Source organism: Seriola dumerili, unplaced genomic scaffold, assembly GCF_002260705.1.
Source record: "Seriola dumerili isolate Sdu_G_001 unplaced genomic scaffold, Sdu_1.0 BDQW01001731.1, whole genome shotgun sequence".
Classification (NCBI taxonomy): Eukaryota; Metazoa; Chordata; class Actinopteri; order Carangiformes; family Carangidae; genus Seriola; species Seriola dumerili.
The window spans coordinates 284,689-310,712 of record NW_019175986.1 but is presented as its reverse complement, the minus strand read 5'-3'; the positions used below and the strand labels follow the sequence as shown (position 1 = coordinate 310,712).

Here is a 26,024-nt window from a genome sequence, read left to right as displayed (position 1 = left end):
ACAAACAGTATTTACATGTAACATATCAACGATATAATATAAATCGTTTTTTTAAATAGTAGGCCTATTTTAGTCACTTCTTAAAAATTGTGTTTCATTGTGTGTGTGGTTACATGTACCACATTTGTGACACACCTCAGAATTATTTTCAAACACAGAATGCAAAAGTAGCAATATACATTTCCAGCCTCTTGAGGTTACATTATTTGTGGTTGTTTTCTGCAGAGTCAGGGCTCAGAGTTTGTTTACGGGTCTGGTTGGGCAGCCAAGTCACCGCAGAACATTGCCCAGACAGCTTGGACAGCTCGCCTCTCTGAGTGTTCAGGGCGTTTAGGGAGTCAGAGGGGGATGGGGGAACTGTGATTGTCAGGGATTGCACAACTGTGAGTGGAGGAATGTGCTTGCCCTTGGGACCCAGAAATATTTCAGCTGCAAATACAGAGAGGGTTTAGGTGGGACGGGAAAAGAAATAAAATGAAAGAGAAAACAAACCAGTGATAACGATAAGTGTCGAGTTTTTCTTCTACATAATGCTTGCAGCTGTGTTTTTATAATGGTGTGTCCAACCCAGTGGTAATCTTTATATGAAAATGAAATAGCACAAATAAGCAGTGGGTGTCATAAATGAACAAAATTTTTATGATAGAGCCTTTCCCAGTGGTAGAAGAATGGGATGTAAAACAGAGGCAGATTATTCAACAGAAACTTTGACCCCTTCTAATCTTGCGCTGTATGATTGGGGTCATGCAAATATTGCTGAGAACACAGTGACTAATGTGACTGGACAGAAGCTTGTGGACTTATTCAAACAGAGGGCAGTGCACCTTGAACCCTGCCTGGCTGTGTGTTTAACGGTGGGTCACATTTCAAACTGTCAAAGCACACATAGTGCATTTTATACATCATAACTGTACAGCTCATGTAGGAATAATAGATCTTAAATTTACACATTATTTCTTATGTTTTGGTTTTCAAATGCATGAATACTGAATACTGTAACAGCTTTACTTTTGTTGAAATTTAAAAGATAAGCTTCTGACATGATGTCTGTATTGTTTCTAGGGTGTGATGTTTCAGTTTTAAATTTCCACTAAAGTGTCAAATTCCATTTCAAATCAATAAATTGTATTTTTTTTACAGCCATCATATCACAGAGTTTAGATTACCAGATTGGAATTACATGTTCTAGGAAGTTCATGTGTGGACTAATGAGGAGAGAGAAAAGAATTCCAGGAGAAAGCCCCAGTGCAAGACACTGAACATCTGTTTGAACTGTTAGTACAGGCAGTTGTCTTGTACAACATTGCAAACATTTCTCCAAGTATGTGGAAGTAATTGCATTGTCTTCCTGAAAAAACAAACCAAAATAAGTATGAAATCTTCTTTAGGATCTTAAATTTTTCATCACTGAGTGGCTGAAATGATCAAAGGACACAGGAATTCTTTTACCAAGTGGGTGACTCAGTGCACTATGCATACCGTGTAATTAGGACTAACCTTTGAGGTGATTGATTTTCTCAGTAAATAAATATTTTCCTTCTGTGCTGCTCGATAAGGTTTCAGGTAGGAGTCCTCAGGTGAACGCACAACAAACCTATTACACGTGATGCAGCCATGGAACATTAAAATCTGTTAGTCAGTGACTAATGTTGGCGCTTTTACAGGGAAATGGAGATCACTTGTGAAAGGAAGTGATGTGTAAGACATGGGGCCAAGAGGACAAATGGCCCAAAATAAAGTTAAAAAAAGTAAAAAAGTAGAAAAAAATAAAATTCCCTAATGATGACATGAACACATTTTTCTGTAGCTCAGAAACAATGTTGCAACAGAACAGACCAGGGTGGCCTGACATCAGTGATGTAGTAGCACATAAAAAGCAAGCAAACTCAGATCTGCAGTTGATCATCATAAGACAAACAACCACCAATAAAAACAACTTAACAGGGGCTCTGAGGAGAGTGAACTGAAAACCCATCTCAGAGATTGCTTGACGTGAAAAAACCCCACCTTACTCATTACAGATTATGGCCATTATCAGATTGTAATTTTGTTGGATTATTATTGTTTATGATGCCAGCAGTATTTTACTGTTGTAGTAAAGTTGAGGTGAAGTTTAACTACTTTAAACACTGTTGGGTACTTTAATCTAGGATAGTGCATCATATTTTGAGATCCATCGGATGTAAAGACTGACTCTAATACTGAGAGATTATCTATTTTAAGGTGGAAAAAGTGGAAAACATAGCTACTATATACAGTATGTCTGAAATATACAGTTGGTTTGCCTCCCCCACCTTTACCTCCTCCTTAGTTCCCACCCCCCATTTTTGTTGTTGTAGAGTATACTTATTATAAATGTATAAGTCCCTGAATTCCAGTGACTGTTATACTGGTGCCTGGCAATAATATTGTTTATGTTGTTTGTTTTGATATATTAAAAAATACTTCATAAATTTCAGTTTATGAAAATAACAATCCATCTTACATTGACTCTATATAAAAGAATTTTGAAACAAAGTGAAAATTGCAAATTTGTCATTAAAATACCATTTATTCAAGTACAGTCTTAATTCACATTTAGTGTGATTTTTTTTTTCTTTTTACAAATTAATCTTTTTACACATTTTTGTATTCAACACATTTCTCTTATTTTTATTTTACTTTACAATAAATTTGTATGAATGAATATATCAAACCACCAAAAAGTAAAGAAAAAAATCAACTCGGAGATGAATTCGAATAATGTATATTCTCTTGGGCTGTTTAAAATACATTTAACAAGAGTTATTCTCGTTTTTTTTACGTAATAGTCACCGTTGGGCTACATCTTACCGCGGAGTGAACAGCGGTATCATAAACAGCGTGCGTGTGTTGTAATTGTGTCCATGAACCGCTGGGAGAGACTCTCTCTCTCTGTTCTCTCGTAATAGGAGGGGAGATGCTGGATTCAGGAGAAGGTCCGCCATTATTGGGAAGCTGAAAAAAATAGACTTATACACACCGTCACACATTTAGCCTGTAAGGGGCTTAACATTAGAAAGGAAAACACAACGGTTACCGACGAGCTGTTGTACACTAAAAATCAGCGCTTTGCTAAATGAAGACAGGACATTGCGTTCGCGTTTCTCTACGGACTCTTTTATTTTTGACACAACAAAGGAAATAATAATTGGTCAAAACAACGTGGTGGTGAACCAAGAAGGAAAAACACACCGAAACAGCGCTTTCCAACGCCTCCCCCTTTTCTCCTCGTTTCCAGCCGTGGTGAAAAGACGAGTTTGAACAGCATTTTTTTTCTTTTCTTGACGAGAATTTAGTTGTTTGTTCCCCCTCTTCTCAGACATAGATAGATAGAGAGAGAGAGAAAAGGAGAGATGTGCATCTGAAAACTTCGGACTGATGAAAACGAGCACTTAACGTGGGGAGCAATGGACAGACAGCCCGTTTACTGAAAAAGAGGCGGAAAATAATCGATGTGAGTGCTTGCAGGGAGTGTTTTTGTCTGTTTTTTAAAAAGTCTTTCACCGGTTGTGAGTCGCAGAGGAGCAGAGGGAGAAAGAAAGGAGTGGACGCGAGCTGGACAGGGAGGAATGCTATGGTATGTATAATATACTCTCCCTTTACACCAAATAATACACGTGAATGGACAATTTGAAGAGCGAAACAATGCTGAAAAGCTGTTTTTAAGGCGTTCACTACTCCCCACATTGCAGCTTGGGGTTGAGAAGAAATTGCTGCGAATAACAAGAAACTGGGAGTCAACCCCTGTCCCCCCCTTGAGGGCTGGTGGGATTTGAAACCCTTAGTAGTAATAATAATGATTATTTTAATGATGATGCATGGGTGGATACAAATAAATAAATAAATAAATAAAGCAGTCTAATGTAGGTTAGGGTTAGCCTGTGCTTGTTAATATGGGAAGTTTACAGAGGATAAAATGGGTCATAAAAATGGATCTTGTCCAAACATTAAATATGTTTATACAACAACACCTGGAATGCATTGGTCTTGTCAGGTCTAGAGAGACTCCCCAGTATACCTTGAATTTCAGGACTGCATTGTTAAAGGGGAAATAGGATGTTTGTGTTGGACTATAGGACTGTCAAGCAACTGTTTGGTGCTGTGTCTGCATGTTTTGTTCGTTCATTAATGTGCTGATCATCTCCTGGTTAAAAATAACAATTAAATGGATTATAAATTAGTTTATCTTTAAAGTTTTAAATCCATTATTGTAACAGCCTGGGGTTTTTAATTTGGCATGATTAGCATTTTAATAGCAACAACTCTCGGCCCTTATCAGATTTAGGTCATAATATAAGACATTCTTTCATGTTAAACTTTGAAAACATCAAAGCTGCCAGTACAGGGCTTCCTGGTGACACAGTTGCCTAATGTGTATACGCCCGGTAACTCTGTTCTGTTCCCTTTTCATATAATTGTACCTGTCACACAAATGACTCAAATCTTTCTAGATTAGCTGCCTAGCTGTTTCTCCACCAATTAAATATCTCAGGTAGGGATATGTACCTTGAATCTCTGGATGCTGCCTGTCTACCCCTTTTATGCTGTAAGATGAACCACAGATAGGATGATTAGGTTTACCTGATGGTAATAATTAACACAACCAATAATCTGTTTTTGTGCCAGATCTAGTCACCAGTGTGTTACAGCTTAATCTCACAGCTACTGCAAAGTGGTCATTGCCCTGTCAGCCACTCCCTTTTTGTCAGTGTCCTTCCACTAGACTTCAGTACTTTAATTCAGAAGTGATATTTCCACCTGACTCTGAAATATTGATTTAAGATTGAGCGTGAAAGATTTCAGAGGGTGAGATAAGTGGGTGAATGTCTGTGTAGATTTGTGATATGGCCTTAACACAGAATTGCGTAGCAAGAGGATACTGCTGTGTCACTGTCAAAAAGAAGAGAGAGGAACTTGTCTTTTCAAGCAAGCTCATGCTTTTTCAAGCAAATAAGGCCCTGTTCACACTGGGCATTAACATGTGTCTTGGGTGATGTGATCACAAGTGTACAGCTCTAAGTACGTCAGTTCACATCTGGAATCAGAATGCGTCTCTGCGTGCGTCTCGAGTGACCACTTGTGATCCGATCTCACTTCCCCGCTCTAAACACTTACATTAATTTCATTTGCAAAGACCAAATGCGTTGTGGTATTTAACCGGCGGCAGGCAGCAATGCACTTCCTGTGTCATAGTCTGTTGGAAATTAAAAAAGAAGAAGAAATCAAAACAATACAGACTGCGTCTATTCCTTTACATGTTCCTGTCAAACCAAATCGCCCAAGACACACTCATAATACATCTCTATGGGATTTTTGAATAAATAAAAAAAAAAAGTTCCCTTTTGTTGCACTTTAATATCACACCATTGGCACATGAATGAATACGTATTCCACTCATGCAGAGGGCGTCAGTTGAGTAGGTGGTCCTTCAATGTGGCCTAGGACACATTCACGTACACACTGCTAAAAGAATGTAGCCATATGCGGCCTTGACCACGTCCAAATGTGGTCTGAGCAATCGGATCTCATTGGGTCCTCAATGCGTCAGTCCACTTGTGATTGGATCGCCCAAGATGCATGTTGATTGCATGGTGTGAACAGGACCTGAATTGACTCATAACCCTGCATTTGTTGGTGATGCTCTGGCTGATGGCTGAGTACTTTATGATGAGTTTCTCTCCCTTTGATCTTAATCAACCTTATTGGGAGGACCATGCGAAGGAGGAAGTAAACACACACACACACACACACACACACACACACACACACACACACACACACACACACACACACGTACAGACTCTTTCTTGGTAAGACAGTCTCTTTGCTCTCAGGTAAATGCATTAGCATCTGTCAGCACTTCTGTTCTCTGCTTGATTGGGCCCTTTGCAGTGCAGTCACACCTCCCCAGGAACCCTCTTCTTCCCCTAATAGCCGTGCCATTTGCCCAGGCAGCAGGCTAGCTACCAGCATACCCACTCACCCCTGTCTGTCTGCCTGCCTGCCTCTGGGCTGCGGATCGTGTTGTGAGTCCCAGGGCTAGAACGTGTTCGTGGGATTAGAGGAAGGCAGGCTTTGCTCGTCAGGATGTAGGTCAGAGATGCAGATACATCCTATGATGAGGACACTGGAAGTGAGAATCTGTCCCATATTATGTGGACAGATAAACACAGGGTTTGATGTGCTTTGTAAAAGAAACAGCGGAGGGATATCTGATATTCCTCATATCATATCTAATTCTGAGTCCTGGACCAGTAATCAAATGAGAAAGGTAATTGGTAAGTAGTTGAGTTTTTTAGTCTGAAACATGCCCTAAATCAGTAAACCCAGCTGTGAGCAAGTTATTTTAATAAAGGAACAGTGTGTTTCTGGCTTGTACCACTCACTTTGAAAACTTGCACCATACCATATTATTTCCATGTCAGCCCACAAACCACAAACCACTGTGTCACTGAATGAAACAGTGGACTCTCACCTGCTCATTTGTAGATTTCACAGCGAGCATACCTGTCAACGCAGGGTGATTCCATATGCCGAGGATGGAAAATTTCCCTGCTCATCTGAAAATCGCTAAATTGCTTCTCTCTCTTGTAATACAGGAGAGGTTTGCTTGTGAGTCAGTGTAAGCCTGTGTTTGATGGAGAAAGGAGCTAATTATAGCGGGCAGCTTTGGAGTTTGGTGGACCAGATTACAGTCACTCTCCTCTCAATGGCTGCCTTGTTCTAGTGGCCGATTATTAGGCAGAGAGAAGTGCATTCTGGGATGATTGTATCTGAATTTCCATTAGAAAGTGTGCCTGCCTCAGTTGAACTGAGGTTCTCTTCTCTCCCCACTGTTTCAGCTCCCTTGCTCATTACAGATTTGCAGATGGGGACAGATTGATATAAAGGCCTCTGTAGTGTGCCCCTATTCTGTTTTAGAGCCAGTTTAACTCTGTATCCTGAATGACCGAATTATGTATGAGGGAGCTGACCCCAAATCAGCAACGCTGGCTGTACGTAGTGTATGTTTGAGGGCATTAGCCCTTAATAACAAATGGGTCACCTATGAAATCAATCATTAACAAAGATTGCATTTGCCCTATATCCCGATCCCACCTTATTATGGTATTGCTTTTCCAATACAAATGCATTATTAATGTATAAGGCTAGTGAAAATAATGGCTTTAGATATGATTAATGGTTTGAATGGTCACTGTAGGGCTCTGTTGAGATAGTTTTAAACTAGCTTTCACATTCATTTCTTTGTCAAAGGCACTGACACTGTTTGGAAGCACGGTGACCATGGAGATAAAGGACCAGGATGTAAGCCACAGAGGAATGGTGACCTCTGGATGTGAGCGGCCCTGCTTTGCTATTCCAGATACAATTACACAACAGAGGGACAAGGGTAATGGGCTATGGTAATTTGGAAAGGCTGTAGAGAGGGAACATGAGGGGAGAACTGGGAGAAACTAGAACTAGGAACAGTGAGAGAGTGACACAACAAAGTAGGTAGTCAGTTGGAGGAAAAAAAAAAAAACCTACAAGAATGAGAGAGTAAAGTAAAACGCGAGCAAACTGCTGCCAGTTTCTGCTTCAGGCTGTGTTCCTGGTATGTGCCCTTTCAGCTTTGTGCTCAGGGATCGACCAATCAATGACAGCCATAAGTAACCCTGCTGCTTGGCTATTGGCCACAGCTGAATTCCATGACTCAGCATGTCCGTAGATAAGATGTTATGATTGAGTCGCTGCCAATGAAATGAGGCCACTGCCCAGAGTTCAATAGGTTGGACTTCTGCTTCTGTAATCGCACACACAAAAGTTTGTCCCACCTACATGCAGTGCCAACACGGTTCTTAACCCTAAAGTTCTCCAAGTTTTGTGGGTTGTGTAGGGGACTAGTCTGAAAAGAGAGGCTTGTTATGCATCAATACAAAAAGCGCTCCATTACATTATCATGTAAAGGGTATAATGGCTTCTGATTGTTTTCGAGTGACTCAGTGTTTATGCTCACTGTACTTGGGATTTTGAGAGGCTGTAGACGCTGGAAACCTCTCACCCTCAGAGACAAAGAGACTGCCCTGAAATCCACCTACGCAAGTATTAAAGGATAACTTTGAGCATATTTGTCGTCTGTGGACACATACACAGACTCACACATTTCCCACACCAACCCAGCACTTATTTTTTATTTTTGTCCCAACCTGTCGTGCTGACCCACCCTCATCTCATTCGCAAGTCTCCAGGCTTCATTGCCTAACTTGGGCTGGAGTCAAGAGGAGAAGTCCCTGTGTGTCATTGTTTGACTTTCTCTCTGGAGATTCTCCCTCATGGCGCCCCGGAGTTTCCTATAGGAAGTCCATCTACGATGCGTGGTTGTGTGGGGGGAAAATGGGAGGCCAGGAGAAGTGAATAGGGCGAGGAGAAGAGGAGAGCTGAGGGTCAAAGGTGAGGGGAAAGACTCGCAGGAGGGCAACAATGGAGTCTGTTTTATTCTACTTATAGTCAGAATAATAGCCAAATCAGAAAAAAAGCCTCAATTACCCACTTTGAACAGAATAAACTAGCCAGTGCCACAAGAAACTTCCCTTTCACAGATAATAGTTTGTCATATTATGTCATTGTCACATACCCCTCTGCATATAATATCATCTATTTCTAATTTGGAGATAGTAAGTAACAAATTAGGTAACAGGAAAAAGAACTGAATAGATACATTGGATTTTTACCTGTTGCAGAGAAGAGTGTAGGCTAGGAGAGGGGTTGACACATGTAAATGAGATGCAAAATGATTTGTTGAGATTAGTTTCAGTGCACACTTGGTCTCCACAGCTGTTGTAGTCCAAGGCTGGAGCAGGTCTTGGCAGTGTTGTCTGCAGGGCATCTCAGTCTGCTCAAGCATACAAATAAAGGCATATTTAAACCAGCTTAAGCCCTTTTCAGTGATGACCTCTTCCTCCGGATTGCTCTGAGACAATGCGCCTTTGGTTTTGTGTTTCCTTGGGTCCTTGGACTCCAGTATACCTGCTTTTATGTCTAGTATTTTTCTAATAATCAGTATAATATCCAATGTAACCATCCAGTCTGAATAAACTAGTCAGTTCCATTTGAAACACTTCCTTTCTGCAGATGATTGTTTGTCATGTAACTGCTAATTCCAGTTACTGTCTGTTTTCTGAATACTTACTACACATGCTTGGGGCAGGTGCCATTGGTGCCACACCTTCTTCCAGCTGCAGGAAAAGTTGTGTGTAGTCTGATACAACTGGTTAGTTCAGTAGGAAGCTCAGCAGTCATACGATAAAGGCACTGATCATTCAATGAATGTCCATCATTTTCAATAGTACAGAGAAGGAGTGCTGCATTTTTAAAATTTCCATATCAGTCGATATTGATATTTATCACGATAAATGCCACATTATTCTATCCTGTTCTATTTAGTCAGAACATGACAAACACTTGCCAAACAGCAGAACATTTTAAAACTCTGAGGTACAAACATTAAAAAATCCTCTTCAGTCCTTTTTACTCAACAAAGTGAATAGAAAATTAATATAATATCATATATAATATCACAGCTGGCCTGTGTTTATACCCGTCACCGTGCATCCTAACTTGCGCAATGCAGACCTCTGTTCCTGCGACATGATTGGCCATTCGTGATTAATTTGTGGGCATGCTATAAGCATTAATTCTATCTAACATTTATTGAAAATTTTTTATGTCTCTATCGAGGAAAATAATTTCACGATAATTATTGCTATCGTTAGCCAGCTCTACCTGCTGTGGAACATGTCAGTAGGATTTACACTTCCTTGGAAATCATCGTTGGGATAGGAATAAAAACAACAGCAACTTGTATGCCATTGAGAGACTCTGAGGTTGGGTGTTATCTGTGAAGACTGGCTATACATAATTACCTGTCAGGTATAATATTACAAAAAACTAGACAAAGTCGAAACCTTGTATATGGCTAGACTGTGTCCTATTTGAATTCTGCCTAGTGTCATCTGGTTATGGCCAAATTACCAATAAAGCTGTACTCCTTAACATGTTTTTCTGTTTCTGTTGTCAGACAGTGGAGCAAGTATAAAATAGTGACTGAAACACAGCCCATTAAGACTGCATATTAACCAGCAGTCACTTCCAAGCCATTCTCCTGCTGCTGTTCTGCTCTGCTAAAATCCAGATTTCATAACCGCACTGTTGTCTGACAAAATCACCAAACACATAAGTTAAAGACCAGTCAGAAAGTTAGAAGCTCATTCACATCTGCTGCTGTGTGATCAGCATAGACAGGTGTGTCACTGGAGGGAAAACCCAACCTTACCAAATCATCAAGGACCAATGGGGAAATTCCAAAACCCGGCCCACCGACCAGTCACATGGCATTCGGCTGACCAATGGTGTAACTTTGTCACTCAGTCAGTGAGTCAGTGAGTCAGTCAGTAACATTTGCATTCATAGAGCTGGCCCTGCTGTTGTGGACCAGCCAAAACTTAGCATCCCCACTTCTGCTCCTCTTCTCTGCTCAAACTGTTCTATAAACATTGTAATTGAAAAGCAATAGACTGTGTGACTAATTACAGCTATTCGCGTTTTCATTAAATTTTTACACATTAGCCATAATAAGATTAGTTGTCTAGTGAATTATGGTGAAGGGATGGTTTTAGTCTTTGGCAGTTTACAAACAGCGAACTGTGTGCAGAGGCAGGAAGTGAAGTTGTGGTGATACTTTAATTTAGTCTCTGGCACTCTACTGTAAGTCATCACTGTCTCTTAGGGTTTAGGTTTGTGCGTTGTCAAAAATATAACCGCTTTAGGTATGTGTATGTGAACGCTCATGGTTAATGCTAATTGACACTGCTGGAACATTATGTTTAGTTTGTGTGTTATACCGGCATGTTGTCTATTTATCTTCTCTTGTCTTAAACATGCTGCTTCTGCCCGGTGCTCTGACAACTTTATTGGAAGTGTCTTCTGTTGTACATCTGCAGCACTCAGACAGAGAAGAGAGAGGTGGAGAGTGGGAGGCAGTGAGGTGTTCTACTTGCAACATATTCTAATTAAAGTTGGCAAGTTTAATCACAGACTGATAAGCATCAGAGCAGAGGGAGAGGGACACAAGTAGAGAGGAGAGAGAAGGGAAAAGGCCTGCAGTCCCAGACAACCAGAGGCCTTTGAAAGAGCCTCACTTGACCTCAGGTTTTTCTTACTTTCCTCAAACTCCTCTTAAGCTCTATCGATTGCTCAGGCTTTCCCTCTGCCTGTTTGTCTGTGACCAAAATATTTCTGTTTCTGTTTATTTCTGTTCCCATGGCTCTTTTCATCCCTCAGTTTTTCTGTCCTAGGAGCGCAGTGCAGTGTTATTGTCAGCTGTGGTTAAGGACACAGGAAGGGCACCACCTTGTCACTAGATGTTTGTCTCAGATGCCACTTCAGGGGGATCTGGCCACCACTGTGGTGGCCTCTGGCATCTCCCCAGTGAACATGTGCTGACACTGTCTCTCTCCCACACATACAGGAACACACAAAACCCCTGTGTTTGGACAAGTAACTTTTTTACAATGTTGTTATTAGGTATTCTTAACTTAGAGCTTGCCTCAGGCATTTTAACATTTGCAAATCATTACCTGGCTGTTATTGTTTAGTATTCATGGTTGATACGGCTCAACTTTGAAAGTTTGGAAATTGGCAGTGGAAATGGTTAACCGTTGTCACGAGGGCATTAAAGAGACCTGAAACATTATGTGCACTACTCTACACACAATGTGACCAACAGTAGCTGACCCCTCCTCACCCTCATAACATAACTGTCAGAGTGGTTCTGGCCGTTAGGCAGCTGTGTGACGGCGGACATCATATCCTCTTTAAGGTGAGAAGATAAGGTGGCTGTTCATAGCCATTTGTTATCACAGGCAGCGAGCCCCTGACACCTCCACATCCCTTATCTGGCCCAGTCCCAGTTTCTGGCCCAAGTGAAGGCTCATGCAAGCCCAGGGCTGATGAGTAAGCACGGCTCAGCCTGCAGATGGCTGGGCCTGCCGTTATCGATCGCAGCGCCACTGCCTGTCATCCAGCCACCACTTAGCTAATGATGTCCATACTATTGTCTCACGGCTGGGAAAACGGCCATAAAACAGAGAGCGGCGACTAACGGCAGCGTCAGAGAGAAAGATGGATTTTACCGATAGAGCAGGCACACCCAAAGCAGCCTGAGCCAAGTGGTACTGTGTTATGTTAGGATGGTAACACTGTCATTCTTATTACTGCTTGCACTCTTTCTGTCTCTGCCCCCTCCCTTTCCTTTTCGTTGTTGGCTGCCTTTATTGTGATGCTGGTTGGTCCATCTGCATGAAACAAAGACCACAATTTCTGACAGTCTGCCAGTCCCTGCGTTGGCCTGTTTTTGACCTTGTTACTCTGATTGTTACTGTTGGGCAAACAGCACATTTGTTTGTGCTAAATAAATACTCCCAGTGATGAATCACCTTAAATGCTTGAATCTCGAGGCAATTAGAAAGTGCTGCTGTGAATGCCGTAAAGATGCATGTCCACTGTGCCATTTGAGAGGATTGTAAATAGATTTTGCACCAAGTTTGGTTTTCATGGGGGGTGACATGGGTCATTTCTCTTCTCAGTGCCATAATTTCCCAGGATGCAGTACAGGCCCCAAGGTCCATAGCTCTTATGTCAGAGTTCATTTCCTGTTGCAGTGCTCCAGCAGCTCCTGAGGATCCACCATTTTGTAACATTCCTGATGAGGACTGGAAACATGTGTCTCAATTCATTTTTCACTCCTAAAATGTATTTCAGTTTACAATAATCTAGGATCAGCTGACTCAACCAGTGGTGAGTGAAGAAAGTCAGAGAGAATTTCACACAAACGAGCTAAAGTGAATACACTAAGTGTATTTGAAGTCACAGTACGGCTGATATACACTAGTTGACGTGACATGGTGCATGTAGTATAAGATTAGCCCATTGAAGTTACTGTTCATGAGTCACAGTAGTGAGACAGTTGTGTTGTTTTAGAATGGCAGCCTCACAAAAGGTTTTGCTAGTGTTTCTAATAATACTTCTACAGTAACACATTATCCTTGGTTGTGAGTGGCCACAAACTGCAAAGCTGAGTCTGCTCAAGTCCTGCCTCTTCCTTTGTTGCTATGCTGACTTCCATGTATGCCATAAGTTGTGAAGATAAAAGTAAGGGAAACATGGGCAAGGAATGTAAACATTTCTAGGAGTTGTTTTTGGTCCGAGGGTTGTTCAGAGAGAGGACAGCCTTCACCAAACCACGGCTTGTGTTAGTCACAGTTGTCGGAGAGAAGAGAATGCAGACCTTTTTGCCCAATGAGGGAAAAGGTCGTTGGGAATGCAGTTTGTCAGGTCAGGGCGAGCTGGGCCTGTTGTAGCTTAAATTCATGTGACTGCCAGAAAGAGTATGAGATGGAGAAAGGAGAACCTCAACCGGGCAAATTTGTGTGTGCAGTTTATGTATTTACTTCTTGTCATCATTCTAGATGACTTATTGGATGTTAATTTGTTATTTCAGCTACAGTGTCAGTACAGTCTTAGATTTCCACAGACACCTTATCCCCAGTGTAATGCCAGAGTTGGGAGTTTATATTGCAGAGTGGAGGCAGCATTTCCCTCTTTACATTTGGATCAGCGTTTGGATTTTGCTATTTGGACAGCTGGAAGTGAGCTTTTCAAATGAAATGTCTAATGCACCGTTTCAAGTAATGAGAAAATGATTCACATCCATTAAAGGAGTTCTCTCGCTATTAAGTAATTCATTTCCATAAAGTTTTAAGAGATTTTTAAGATTTAAAAATGAATGCTCACATTTTTCATAACAGAAGCACTGACTTTTTGTCTCTAGTATAGGTTAAACTCCAAAAACACTGGATCCTACATTTCCCATAATGCAATTCAATAGTATTCAAGCTTACTTGAGTAATTTTGCCAGACCTGTCAGACACCAGCTTCACCAGAGCAACAGAAAACATTATATAGCTCTTACTTACAGGCTGTGTAGTTCTAACCGTGACTAGTATATTGACTTTTACATGTCCTTTTAAAAATTAATTATGATTATAATTAATAGATATACTGAAACCCTTTCAAAAGATGTTTCAAGAACAATTAAATTAATTAATTAAATGAAACTACAGAGGAGGAATATTATAATTTTAGTAGACAATCATACATTAACAGATTAGGCGATCAACAGAAAAATAATTGGCTTTTTTTTGATAAGTAGTTAAGTAATTTTTCAAGCAAAAATCCCCCCAAAAAAGGAAAAAAGGACAATTTTCTGTTTCTCTTTGTTTTCATCACAGTAAATTGAATGTCTTTGGATTACGGACTGTTGGTCAACACCATTTTCTCACAGTTTCTACACCAAATGATTAACTGATTAATCAATAATGTAAATAATTGTTAGTTGCAGCCCTAATGACACTAAACCTGACATGTCCGTTCTAAGTGGACCCCAACCAAGAGGGAAACGGTCCCTCTCACTTGTCTGGATCTTACTCCTGCATGTGAGGCAAACCTGTCAGTATTTGTTCATGCAGGCTGTTATGTTTTCAGTCATGCAGTTACTTCAAAAGGCAAAGTAGTTAATCACTAATGTCTCTGAATGACTAATGTGTTATTCATCCTACAGTGATTACGGGAAATGCTGTGTAAGAATTTCTTTTGTTCTCAGTTGTTGATCATATCTGGTCAATGAGAAGACATCATCATCCTTTTTAAGTAAAACACAAATCCTCAGCCGGGATTGGACCTCCTCACTAACCACGTGAGTGGCAGATACTGTAGCTTGGACAAAATGCTTTATACAAAAAGCAACATTAATGTAAACTCAGGCTGTTGGCATTGCCAGCCTCCTAGTCTACAGTCAAGCTAACAAATTTTTATTCCAGAGCTTCTATTGTGTTTCCAAGAATATCCATATGAAGTTTTAAACACCACCACTGCTTCTAATAAGCACAATTGAAAATTAGTAATTAAAGTTGCTTGAGAAGAATGAGTTGTTTGAGCTGATAAGTGGAAATCCATTCTAATTTTCTGCTAACGTATTGTGTGAGAGTTCTAATGTTTTTCCTTTTAACAATGAGACATGGATTGAATACTACGTTTCACATTAGTCGTACATCAATTGTGAGACATTATTATAACTATTGAAAACAAACAAGACAAGATCACAAAGAATAAAAACAGCATCTACCAGGTTATATTGTACTTACCATTTCATTCCATTTGTGAGCTGCCCAGATTTGTAGATATCATGCATGAGTGATGACATGAAGAAAGATTGTTTTACATCATAAAATTGGAACTGTTTTTGCTTTTAACCACCAGTACACAACAAATACACATGGTGATGGAACAGTGGAAACATCCCCTTTGTGACAGAAAGCAACAGCCATTTTTATGACAAATGTGATCCTAATTTAGTGAAATACACAATGTAACAAATAGTAGCTTTTAAAATAATGATTCTAAACAAAGCCAGGCATGAATCTGGTCTTGTCTGGGACCTGTGATTGAAATGGTGTTTTCCACTGCTGTTGTAATCTTGGAAATGAACATTCGGTATCACTGTGATAGCAGTAATTGTCAATTACCTTGCCGTTATGAGTTTCCTGTCAAATGTCTGCCAGAAATGACAAAAAAAAAAAAATCTTTATAGGGATGTTGATGCTTCCATTATTTCTGCCACCTGCAGGGTATATATTGTGAAAATGTGTATGTGGGTGTCAGAAAGATCAAGAGTCGAAAAGAAATAGGGAGGAATAGCAAGACGTAATAAACAAGACTTCATGAAAAATAGGAAGAGAAGAATAAAAAGGAAAAGAATATCTAAGAGTATATCAGAGCCATCAGCATAGGTGTTGACCTAAACATGTCAGATCATTTGAGTCATGCTCTTTTGATTGCAGGGTACTTCTTGTTTGTGTACTGTTTGGAAGAACGAACCAAACAAGTGCCTGAGACCAGTTTAACCTGTCCTTGAACCACAATTCAAGGTATTACGCATTAACACAGACCTTGAGCAAGCTCTGTTTCAACATACTCAGTCTTCCATTCACAATATTTCAGGTTTTGCTTCACAACCATATCAATATACCCTCTCTCTGTCCCTAGTCTGTCAGTATTTGGCCACAGTAGATCAGATTCTAGGAAACTGTGCAACTCGTGAGAGAATTCAGGTGCGGATTTTGGACCACGGAGCACAGTTTACATCTCGGGCCTTGCCTTTTCCTCTTCTGCCTTTCCTCCAGAGGTCATAGTTGACAGGAGACATGGGTGGGTGATGTCAGCCCTCTCCTTAGGGGACCCTGGAGGCCCTCGGGGATCCTGTGAGGTTGGGCAGCAGTTCCAAAGGGGAAGACGGGAAGCAGTGATGGCAGAGAGGGGGAAGGAACAACTCGCTGTTGTTCTACTTTGTTTGTTTTTTCACATGTCAGTGCTAAAGAGGGAGACACAGGATGTCAATGGTTCAGGCTTCACTGCCAAGAAGAGCTCATTCATGAATGTGTGTGTGTCTATAAGCAGCTGGAACCATATGATATGCCACGAGGTCACAGATTTGAATTGACTTGTCATTCGGCAGTATTTTGTTTTTCTCTTCTGCAGAGTTTGCTTGTTTTTGCTACATACAGTAGCTGTGAAGAATATGGTAAGTTGAGATTTGTGTTTCACGCTGTGGGAGTTTGCCACTTTTCAAGCAAAGGTTGTTTTAGCGCACGCTGGGTCGTTGACTCGTTCAGAGGGTCTATAATGTTCAACACCATGTGCTAAACACTTCTGCAACGTTTGTGAGAGCCCTGTGAGCTTGTGGGGCGATGCTCCCGGGGCTCCCTGATGATGTACCATGGTAAACAGTTCCCACTGCTTGCACAGCTGGGGCACACTTTACGGGCCTCTGCAGTGCATGTAGAGAGGGAGACGGACAGAGGCGTGGGGAGGAGGACGACAAAGGGAGAGAGAGAGGGGAGAAGGAGAGAGTGAGTGGACCGATACAACAGAAGAATGCTGTGAGGGCCTTTGGGGCAGGATACAAACTGCAAAAAGGACAAGCGAGTGCAGGGGAAACAAGAGCAGAAAACTGATTATAAATGACAAATCCCAAGCTCTTGCAACCAAACAGCGTTAGCTGCTGTGTCCTGAGGGTGGGAAAATGCAACAGTAATAGCTCTGACTCCAATCCAATCTCCTGTATGTATTCTGTGTGCATGTGTGTGACTATGTTTGTGTATGTGGCCTCCCTAAATTCAACAGACAGAGACAGGAAATTTTGCCCCTCCTCTCCTCTGTCCTCCCCTCATCCTCTGCCCGGTGCTCGCTGCCTGTCGCTGATTGGCTGGAGGGAAAGCGAGGGATGAGGTTTTGTCGCCTAATCTGCCAGCAGATCGCCACTGATGGGCCTCTGTAGAATGGCTTTAGTAAATTACTGTTCCAGGGAAGGGCAAATCCCTTCTATCAGATAGCAGCTCTCTCTTCATCTCTCCCTCCATTCGAAGTCCCGCACTCTCTTTCTCTTCACTACATCAGTCAGGCTTTGACTTTATCTCTTTATCGCTACCTTGCTCTCCTCTCCTCTCCTCTCTATCTGTTGTCCTCGACTTCTCTGTCTCTCTTCTCTTCTCTTCTCATTCTTTCTTTTCTTTTGTCATGTAAAGGCATTGTTTTGTGCACCTCTGTGTGTCTGCAGTAGACCTGATTTGGAGTGAGCGCACTGAGTTGGTGTCAGAAAGAATAGCTCTGTGGCTTTTGCTTTCGGGCTACTCATCAACATCAGTGAATTACAGCATGTGTGTGAACAGTTTCCACTATCCCCTGCTGTGTTTGTGCATGTTAACAAGATGGACCTGTTTCTAGGGCGGCCATTTTGCCTTGCCCAGCCTGAAATCACACAAGATACAATGCTGTACATCCTGCCTAAATACCTTGAAGATGGTGTCTGTGGATTAGAGGGAATTTATGTTTTGCATGTGGTTTTAGTTATGCATACCTGTGTCACAAAAGATAGAACTTAACCAAGGCAGAAATAAAGAAGATTAGGGAGTGAGATGGATACTGAAAAAGAAGGGAGTGTTTTTGTCTATGTCTAAATCACTGTCTGAGTACACACTCCCCTGAGGTGGGGAACGCTGCCTGGCATAGAAGGCTGAGTGAAGCCAAACTCTCAGTGACCTCCTGTGTTTTTGTTACAGCTACCGCTAACTCCTCCTCAGTTGCGTAAAACTGCCAGTGCAGTCTCTCAGCGCTGACATATGGCAGCCAGGCATTTCTGATGTCACACAGTGCTGCTGTCACCGCTGAACGATACTCCAGCTCTATAATTTACAGGTGGTGTATAGGAAGAGGTGGAGAGGCCACACGCACAAAAACACACTTCTTATGTAAAAGTGTGTTTTATTGCTTCGCTGCTGTGATGTAGTCATTCACCAAACAAGATTTACAGTAACTCAAGCCAGCAGAAATATCTGGCCGGTAAAGGTTGTTGTTGTTGCCGTTGTAACTTCTTTTATAATGAGTATGTTTGCATGCACAGCAGTATCTGAGTTCTGAGTCTTATGCTGGTTTTGATCATATTTGGGGAAAGACATTTACAAGGAACATGAAAAACCTGATTATTCACGCCTCCGTATACAGATCACAACATGACCCAGGTTTATAATCATTTGAGGCGGAGCGCTTTGTCTTTCTCTGTGAGGTTTCAGACATTCAGTTTGGATCATCCGATCTTTTTTGGCTTTAATCAGCATGATATAATCTCTCATTACATTTTTTTTATTTTACTTACTAAGTACTACAGAACTGGAGTCCAGGGTGTGTCTGCGTACAAGGCAGTGATCAGAAATCAGGATATTGTGTGATAAGGTGCGACACTAACTCCCTTTCTATTCTATCATACTGCAGCTAGTGTATCCAGGTTTCTTAAAGCCAGGATGAGGGTTTCAACCAGGTGTCTTAAACCAGGATATATGATTGTACACATCCTGATCATAACTGGAATGCTAGTTTGTATATTAACACACTAAATGTTCTCCTCCTCTTTGGCTCATAAAACTGTTAGGCAACTAATCACATGTAATTTTCGAGTGTTACCTGGACCACCCTGGTCTTGGTCTGTTTGCTAATGCTGCTGCCTGCTTGGCGATGTCCTGTTACACGCTCTGATAACAAGCAGAGTATATGGCCAAATTCTGGCTTGGACCAGTAATGATTAGAATGACAGGGGGACTCATGTTTGGTGAGCCCCACCCTTCTTTATTGACTCTCTCCCCCTGCAGTCTGAAAGGAAGCATCTGCCTGCCCCTCTGCCTCCCCACTGCTCGCCACACATGCTCTCTGCCTCTCTCTCTCTCTCTCTCTCTCCACAGCCCACACTGCTATCGCTGCGGCTGCTAGCTATCCAGCTCGCGCCAATGTCAGAGCCTCTAATCTCTCTTGCATAAAGGCCATGCAAAGGGAATTTATGTTAGTCTGCCACGGGAAGAAAAGCTGAAGCGGAGAATCGTTTGAGCAGGTTGACAGATAAGGCTCTTGTGCTTTCTGTGTGGTGCTTTTTAAGCCATGTTAAGCTGCTTAATTAGACATAATCTACAGACCCCAGACTGAGGCGGAACTAATGAAGTTAAAAGACTCAAATCCCATCCTACCATCACGCTCTCCTCTACTCCACACCATCACTCGCGCTCTCCGTCTCATCACTATGCTCTCCTCTTTGCTACCTGCCATCACACTCTCTCCTGCTCGCAGCACAGTCTGCCCTGTCTTCCTCCCTACCATCCCACTCTTTCCTTTGAACAGCATTAATGTCTTCCATCACACCCAAACACTCTGTCCTGCCTACATTACAAGCCACTAACACCTCAAACTGTTTTATCACCAGCTCATACTTCCTGCGCTTTGCTGTGTGATTGTTTCTTTAGAGCAGTGGTTTGTTACTGTTTAGCAGCAGCATATCATCAGAAAATGTAGCATGTCGAACCCCAGAAATGGACATAATTTTATGGACATGACAACTCAAGTTAGACGACTGTTAAACTGCACTCATAGTTTAGCCTCTCTGTCTGTAATCTGAACACTTGTGAACATGTAGCACCCCTACCCCCTATTTCCTGAGCAGTTGATTGAAATGAATGAAAATTATTAATTCAAAATGAAACTCATTTAGAAAGGTAAGATTTTACCTTTTTAAAGGAATAGTGTGGCATTTTGGGGAGTTTGATAGTGATCTCAAATGTGTCCAATAAATATGAAGCTGCAGCAGTCGATTAGCTCAGTTTAGCAAAAGGAGTAGAAACAGTTCAAACTGCCTATTTTAAACTCTAAAGCTCACTAACTTACATGTTTATATATTGTTTTATTAATCTATACAAAAATTCGTTTGTGATGTAACAGGGGGTTAAGGTGGTACCTTGATCTGGTCACCACTGGTTGGTCATCTAAAATGTTAAACTATTCCTTTAATGCCCGTGCTTTATATGCTGGGCTCTGTTGGCTGGTTTTTCTTTCTGAAACAGTTATCCCTCCTGCGATGTACCCTTGCAGGCCAGTTTCAAGATGAGAGAAAGGTAATATGACAGATGAAACTCAAACTCTGAAAAAATTATAGTAATGAATATAATGGGCGAGGGTGGTTGTACAATGCTCATACAATAGTATATATACAACACCAATACAATAACGGTGATAAATACTGTATATGTATATAAATATGTAAAAGGCAGGAGAAGTTCGGGCTAACTCATTATTTCTGTGAGGTCAATGAGGGCTGTCTGAGGTTGGGCACTAATGGTTCACTATGACCAAAATTCAAAAGGCTGAAGCCAGACTGAGAACCCGGGGGTAGTGTTATCACAAGATACTTGCCAGAGTATGCTGTATCTTAGCACATTTCCATCGCTGTATCAGACAGTTCTGCTTCCATTCTCCCCTGCCCTCGTTCTTACGCCGTCCCTCAGCCTCTTGCAGTAAGAAGAGGAGTGAAGAAGAAGTGCTTCTCATGTCACTAACACACTTCTCTCCCCTAATCCAACCATGGGATAAATCTGCGCCCTGGCCATGTGTATGAATATCTATCCGTAGGTGGGTGAGGGATTTCAACATTTTGCCAGCTTACAATACGCTTTGTTCCTACACCAGCTCTTGATGTGCCCCCCTGTTGTTGCCGTGCCGTGTTTACATATCTCTTCTATCTCTGCATCTTGCAGGACCAGTTTCTTTGTCATGTTTTGAGTTTTCCCTGAAGACGAACAGCAGTTATTTTCCTCCGCAGAGGAGCGGCTGGCATGCTAGCTTGAAAATCCTCATCCTCCATCCAGGAGGAGATTGCAGCTGACCATTGTTGGGTTTCATCATCGTCATGAATGCGCTGCCTCACTGGTGATAGCCTGTCAGAGAATTTTCTTCACCCCATTATCTTTCTGCCTCTCCTTCTGCCCTCCTCCCCACCTCGCCTTCACCTGTAGCGCTCACGGCCTTTTGTACTGTCAAACTCATTCTCCTCACTATTTCTTGGATGTATTGGTGTGTATTTAAATTCATTTAGATGAGGCACATATAAACAAGGCCTGGACCTTTGGAATGAAATAGCTTTTAGCTCTTATCAGCTGAAAACACTTAACAGGTAATATTGTCCTGTGCATATTTATTTTCCTCAAACCTTTCTGTCTCCCACTGCCTCTCCTCTTTATGTGACAAACTTCCTTCCTTTCCCCGTGCCGGGGTCCCAGTGCTGCCCAGTATCATAGTGCTGTTCAGTGGATCTGAGGGTTGCAGCATTCTGGTCTCGCTTGATTAACCAGTGTGTGATGCTTTAGGCAGCTTTGTTTTGCTGCTGAATGGGCTGTTCCACTGAGAGCACGGAAGATGACGAAGAGCAAGAGGGAATGGAGAAGAGAAGGGTGGAGTGGAAAAGGAAAAGCAGGAGAAGGCTTTAAAAAAAAAAAGGAAAAAAGCTAAAGGAGGAAGGATATAAAAGAAGAGGTGGGGAGTAGATAAATGAGACGGGAGGAAAGGCAGGCGCAGAGGGGGAAAGCAGAATTGAGGAGAGGACGGTGATGCAGAGGAGAAAAGAAAAAAGAAATGACCTCTCCTCCTGCGGAGAGGGAAGATAACTGTGAGTGTTTAGAAATGCTGAGGTGGACAGAAGCCATATCTTCTACCAACACAGCACCTGCTAGTCTGCCTGCCCCCTCCCATTCATTGACCGACTTTCTATTGTGGGTGTTTGTGTGCTTATGTGTGTGTGTCTTTCTGCCTGTGGAAGTGTGTGTGTGTATAAATGTGCACACGCATTATTATGCATATAGTTAGTGTACCATTTTTTGTTTCAGCCCACAAGATAGCAGCCTGAGATTTCTGTGCTTGAAACATGTTAATACTCAGACATGACAAATCCCAGAATCCCTGCGCTGCACCGCTTTAATACATGCATGATGGGCTTTAATAGCTTTTCTTGTAAAATATGGAAGGAGTTCTGTGCAGTAGTTTCTCCTTCAATGTCTGCACATACACCAAATGTAGCTCCTCTGTAAACCCGAGGGACCAGGACCATTGAGTTGTTTTAGAAGTCAGATTGAATGCTCTGGTAGTCACACTGCAGGTCCTGTAGATTGTGGGTGTGCTCACTGAGGAGCCATATTACAGTTATTTTTCTATAAATTAAACTACAGGCCTGTAATTATGGTCGACAAAAAACTGAACAATAATAACTATACCTCACACCAGCACAAACGCATCTTGTTTGGTTTTCACATAAAACAATGCAAGTTGTATACTTGACATCACTCAGTAATATTCAGATTCAACAGCTCCATTGCAGGGACAGTCATGGTAATAACAGACTACGCTTAATGCTATAATTAACAGCCTCTGCACTGTAGCTGCTTTAGCTAACGTTGGCTTCATGGACTTGACAAGGCGAGCTGCTGCTTCACAGCTTTGAATTCTGTAGAGCTTTTAAACTGATAAGCTTAAAGACACGAAGTGATGTGCTTAAAAACGTTTAAGTGGCAGATTCCGACGACTCCCTTTTACCAGCTGTCTGTCATTTGCACTCAACAACTGTCCAGCTAGCTGCTAGTACCTGCCTGAAATCAATGAAATGTTTTCTTTGATTTTTAAATTATACAGTGTGGCCTTTCTTCTTCAACAACCTTGTAAAAACTATAGCTGCAGCCATGTAGAGAGCCTTTTATAATTATAATGAGACAACAGTGTATCGTGGGGTAACTCAATTAACATTAATTAGCTACAGCTGAGCAAATTTGCCAATAACCGTTGTCATTATAGCCGTTGAAATCAGCAGTTGTTGGCTTAAACACTGCTTTCCAGCGGCTTGTTAAGACACTGTTAATTATGTAAGTTATAATTAAAACTTTGGCTCTTTAACTATTTCAATATAAAATCAGTTTATCATTCAGGTCTGCCATATTGTCCCTAGATGAAACTTTGAGGCTTTAAACCCTCTCCTCACACAGATACAAATACATGCAGAAGCATGGGCACAGAACGATCCTCAACACCTTCAATACCGCTTCAAACACAAATCCTCAACTGCTCTCAAAAACTAGCTCATCCCATCCTCTGTCCGTTGCATGTCTGATGACTAGACTCTGCAGTTTGTCCGGGGGAAAGAGAGATGGAGGATGATGAGAGAGCCCAGAAAATTTGAGGTTCTTTTTTTCATATCAGTTTGCAAAAGAATGATTTTTTTTTTTTTTTGTGCTTTCCAGGCCTTTCTTCCTGAGATGTTTTTTTGTGTGAGAATATGTGTGCAAGTCTGTATGCCTGTGCCAGCGTCTATGTTTGATTTTGTGGAAGCAGACTGCATTGTAGATGGAATAAAGCCCACTGTGAGTGTTGACAGTATTGGCTTGTTAGCGCTGATGGGGCGGATGAATGCTGAGTACTGTGGGCTAGAATGGGAAGGCGGTGTTTTCGTGTACTGTACGTGTCTGAATTCTACAAATCTCTTTTGATAAATTCAAGGTTGTACACTAAAATGAAAATTTGACGACGATAAGCCCCCTTGAGCTCCTTCTTTGCCATCTCCAAGCCTCACTTCCTCTTTCTTTGCCTTTCTCTTGTCACTTTCTCTTATTCCTCTGTCTGATAATTGATCCCTCTTTTCTGCCTCCTCTTATTTTTCCTTGCCCTAGAAACCCTCTTGCTTCCTTCCTTGGTGTCTCTGTATGTTTCCACTCCCTTTTTTTTTTTTTTTTTTTTTTTCACAAATGGTCTGTTTAATAGACGATGGGAAGAGCACACACATGCACACATTCATTCACACACAAGCGAAAGGCTGAAATAAAGAAGCCCCTTATCTCTCCTACCAGAGACACTTCGTTCATGTGCTCGCATGCAGATGAATAATATATGTGGATACAAGCACGTACACACACACAAACACACAAGTAACCCTGTTCGATTGGCGGTGATGCTGACATGGGCCGTTGTGCTGTGCTCTTGGTAACACAACTGCATGTGTGTGTGCGCGCGCGCTCTGCTGACTGCTGTCACTGTGAAGCGATGTAGAGTCTCCAGGGGCATGGTGATGAATGGGAGTGTTGTCACTAGTCAGGTCCAGCTCTTTGTGCTGCCTTTATGCTGCGTGTTCTCCTATTATACCACAAGCGCTGCATGTTTGGTGTGTCTGCACAGGGAGTGAGCGTGGGTGGGTTTTGTGTTAATGTAGCTTGAATTAAACAATTGTTACATGTGAGGGTGTTAAGATATTCACGCGCCATGCGTGTGAACAAAGTGTTAACACGGAGGATGTTTGAGTGCTGTGTATAAGCCATGCGTAGAACTCCAGACATGCACCTGTGTGGACGCGTGATTGCACCACACACACACACACACACACACACACATACACATACACACACACATTGCATGGATAATTACGTGAGCGTGTGTGTCTTTGGCTTTCGGCCGCTTAGAGAGGGTGTCTCCTGTGCCAGCATGTTGATATGTCAGTGTGTGAGTAGTGGGCTCTGAGAAAATGCTGTCAAAGCAGAAGCCAAAAAATTTGCCTGCAGACACATTCATGATTTGGTGACGTGTGCATAAATTTGCCTTCCAGTAGATGGGCTGTATGGCTTACAGATTGTGTGTGATATGAGAAAACCCATAGCTCAAGTGTGGAGGGCTTTTTTTTTTTTTTTCCCTCGCTGGTATACACATGGATATTGGTCCCACTGGGATCTCTCTTGGAAGACACACACTGCACACACACCCACTTTTACGTGGAGAGTAGAGAACTTGAGCCCTCTCTCCTGTGGTTTATGCAGATGAATAAGACTGTGATCTTTCTTCAGTGGGTGTGGAAGCAGGCTGTTCTGGGACGCAAGAAGTTAACGGAGTGCCATAAGACTTCCTATTTTGACCAAACATTTATCATGGCAGGCATGACTCCTTGATAACTCCGAACACAATACCAACATTTACACACATTTTCCTCCATCTTGCCTGATTGTATATTGGCTTTTTCTCTGCAGTGAGGTATTCTGGTCAGAGCTGATGCCTGTAATGCCACTGGCAACATTTTCTATGGATGCTGAGCCTTATACCGTCAGTGCTATAGGAAACTGTGTTCCGGCAATGACTTCTAATTTCTAGGAGAGTCAATTAGAGTAGTATTTCTATGCATTAATGCTTGGGTTTACCGTCTGGAAAGCATCCCTCTGAGTGTCTAGGGGCAGTGGTGGGTTGTTGTTTGTAGGTACCATGCTGTTTAAATGTTGCTGTGTCTCCCAGTTAAGTGAGACTCATCATTTGTGTAGATTCATGCTACAGTGTTTTCCAGCCTCTCTCTGCAATGCATCTGCCCTCTCTGATGGAGATGTTACTGACCAGCGCAGACCTCAAAAGTTTGATGTTGGATGATATAGCGCAGACTTTTCTGCTCCTTCATCATAAGGCACATAAACCGTCTCTGGAAATTGTTGCAGGCCGCCATTGCAAAGTGTATACAGTGGAAACACTGG

General features: G+C 41.9%; 1 protein-coding gene across 1 annotated transcript in view; it reads left to right on the top strand.

Annotated features, from left to right (window-relative positions):
- Window positions 1–3,182: 3,182 nt before the first annotated feature.
- The window catches only part of arhgap35 (Rho GTPase activating protein 35), a 64,693-nt gene continuing 41,851 nt past the window's right edge, over window positions 3,183–26,024 (top strand). Inside the window, exon 1 of the mRNA XM_022768594.1 lies at window positions 3,183–3,598. The gene's annotated coding sequence lies outside the window, so the exon portion shown is untranslated. The remainder of the gene's footprint in view (window positions 3,599–26,024) is intronic.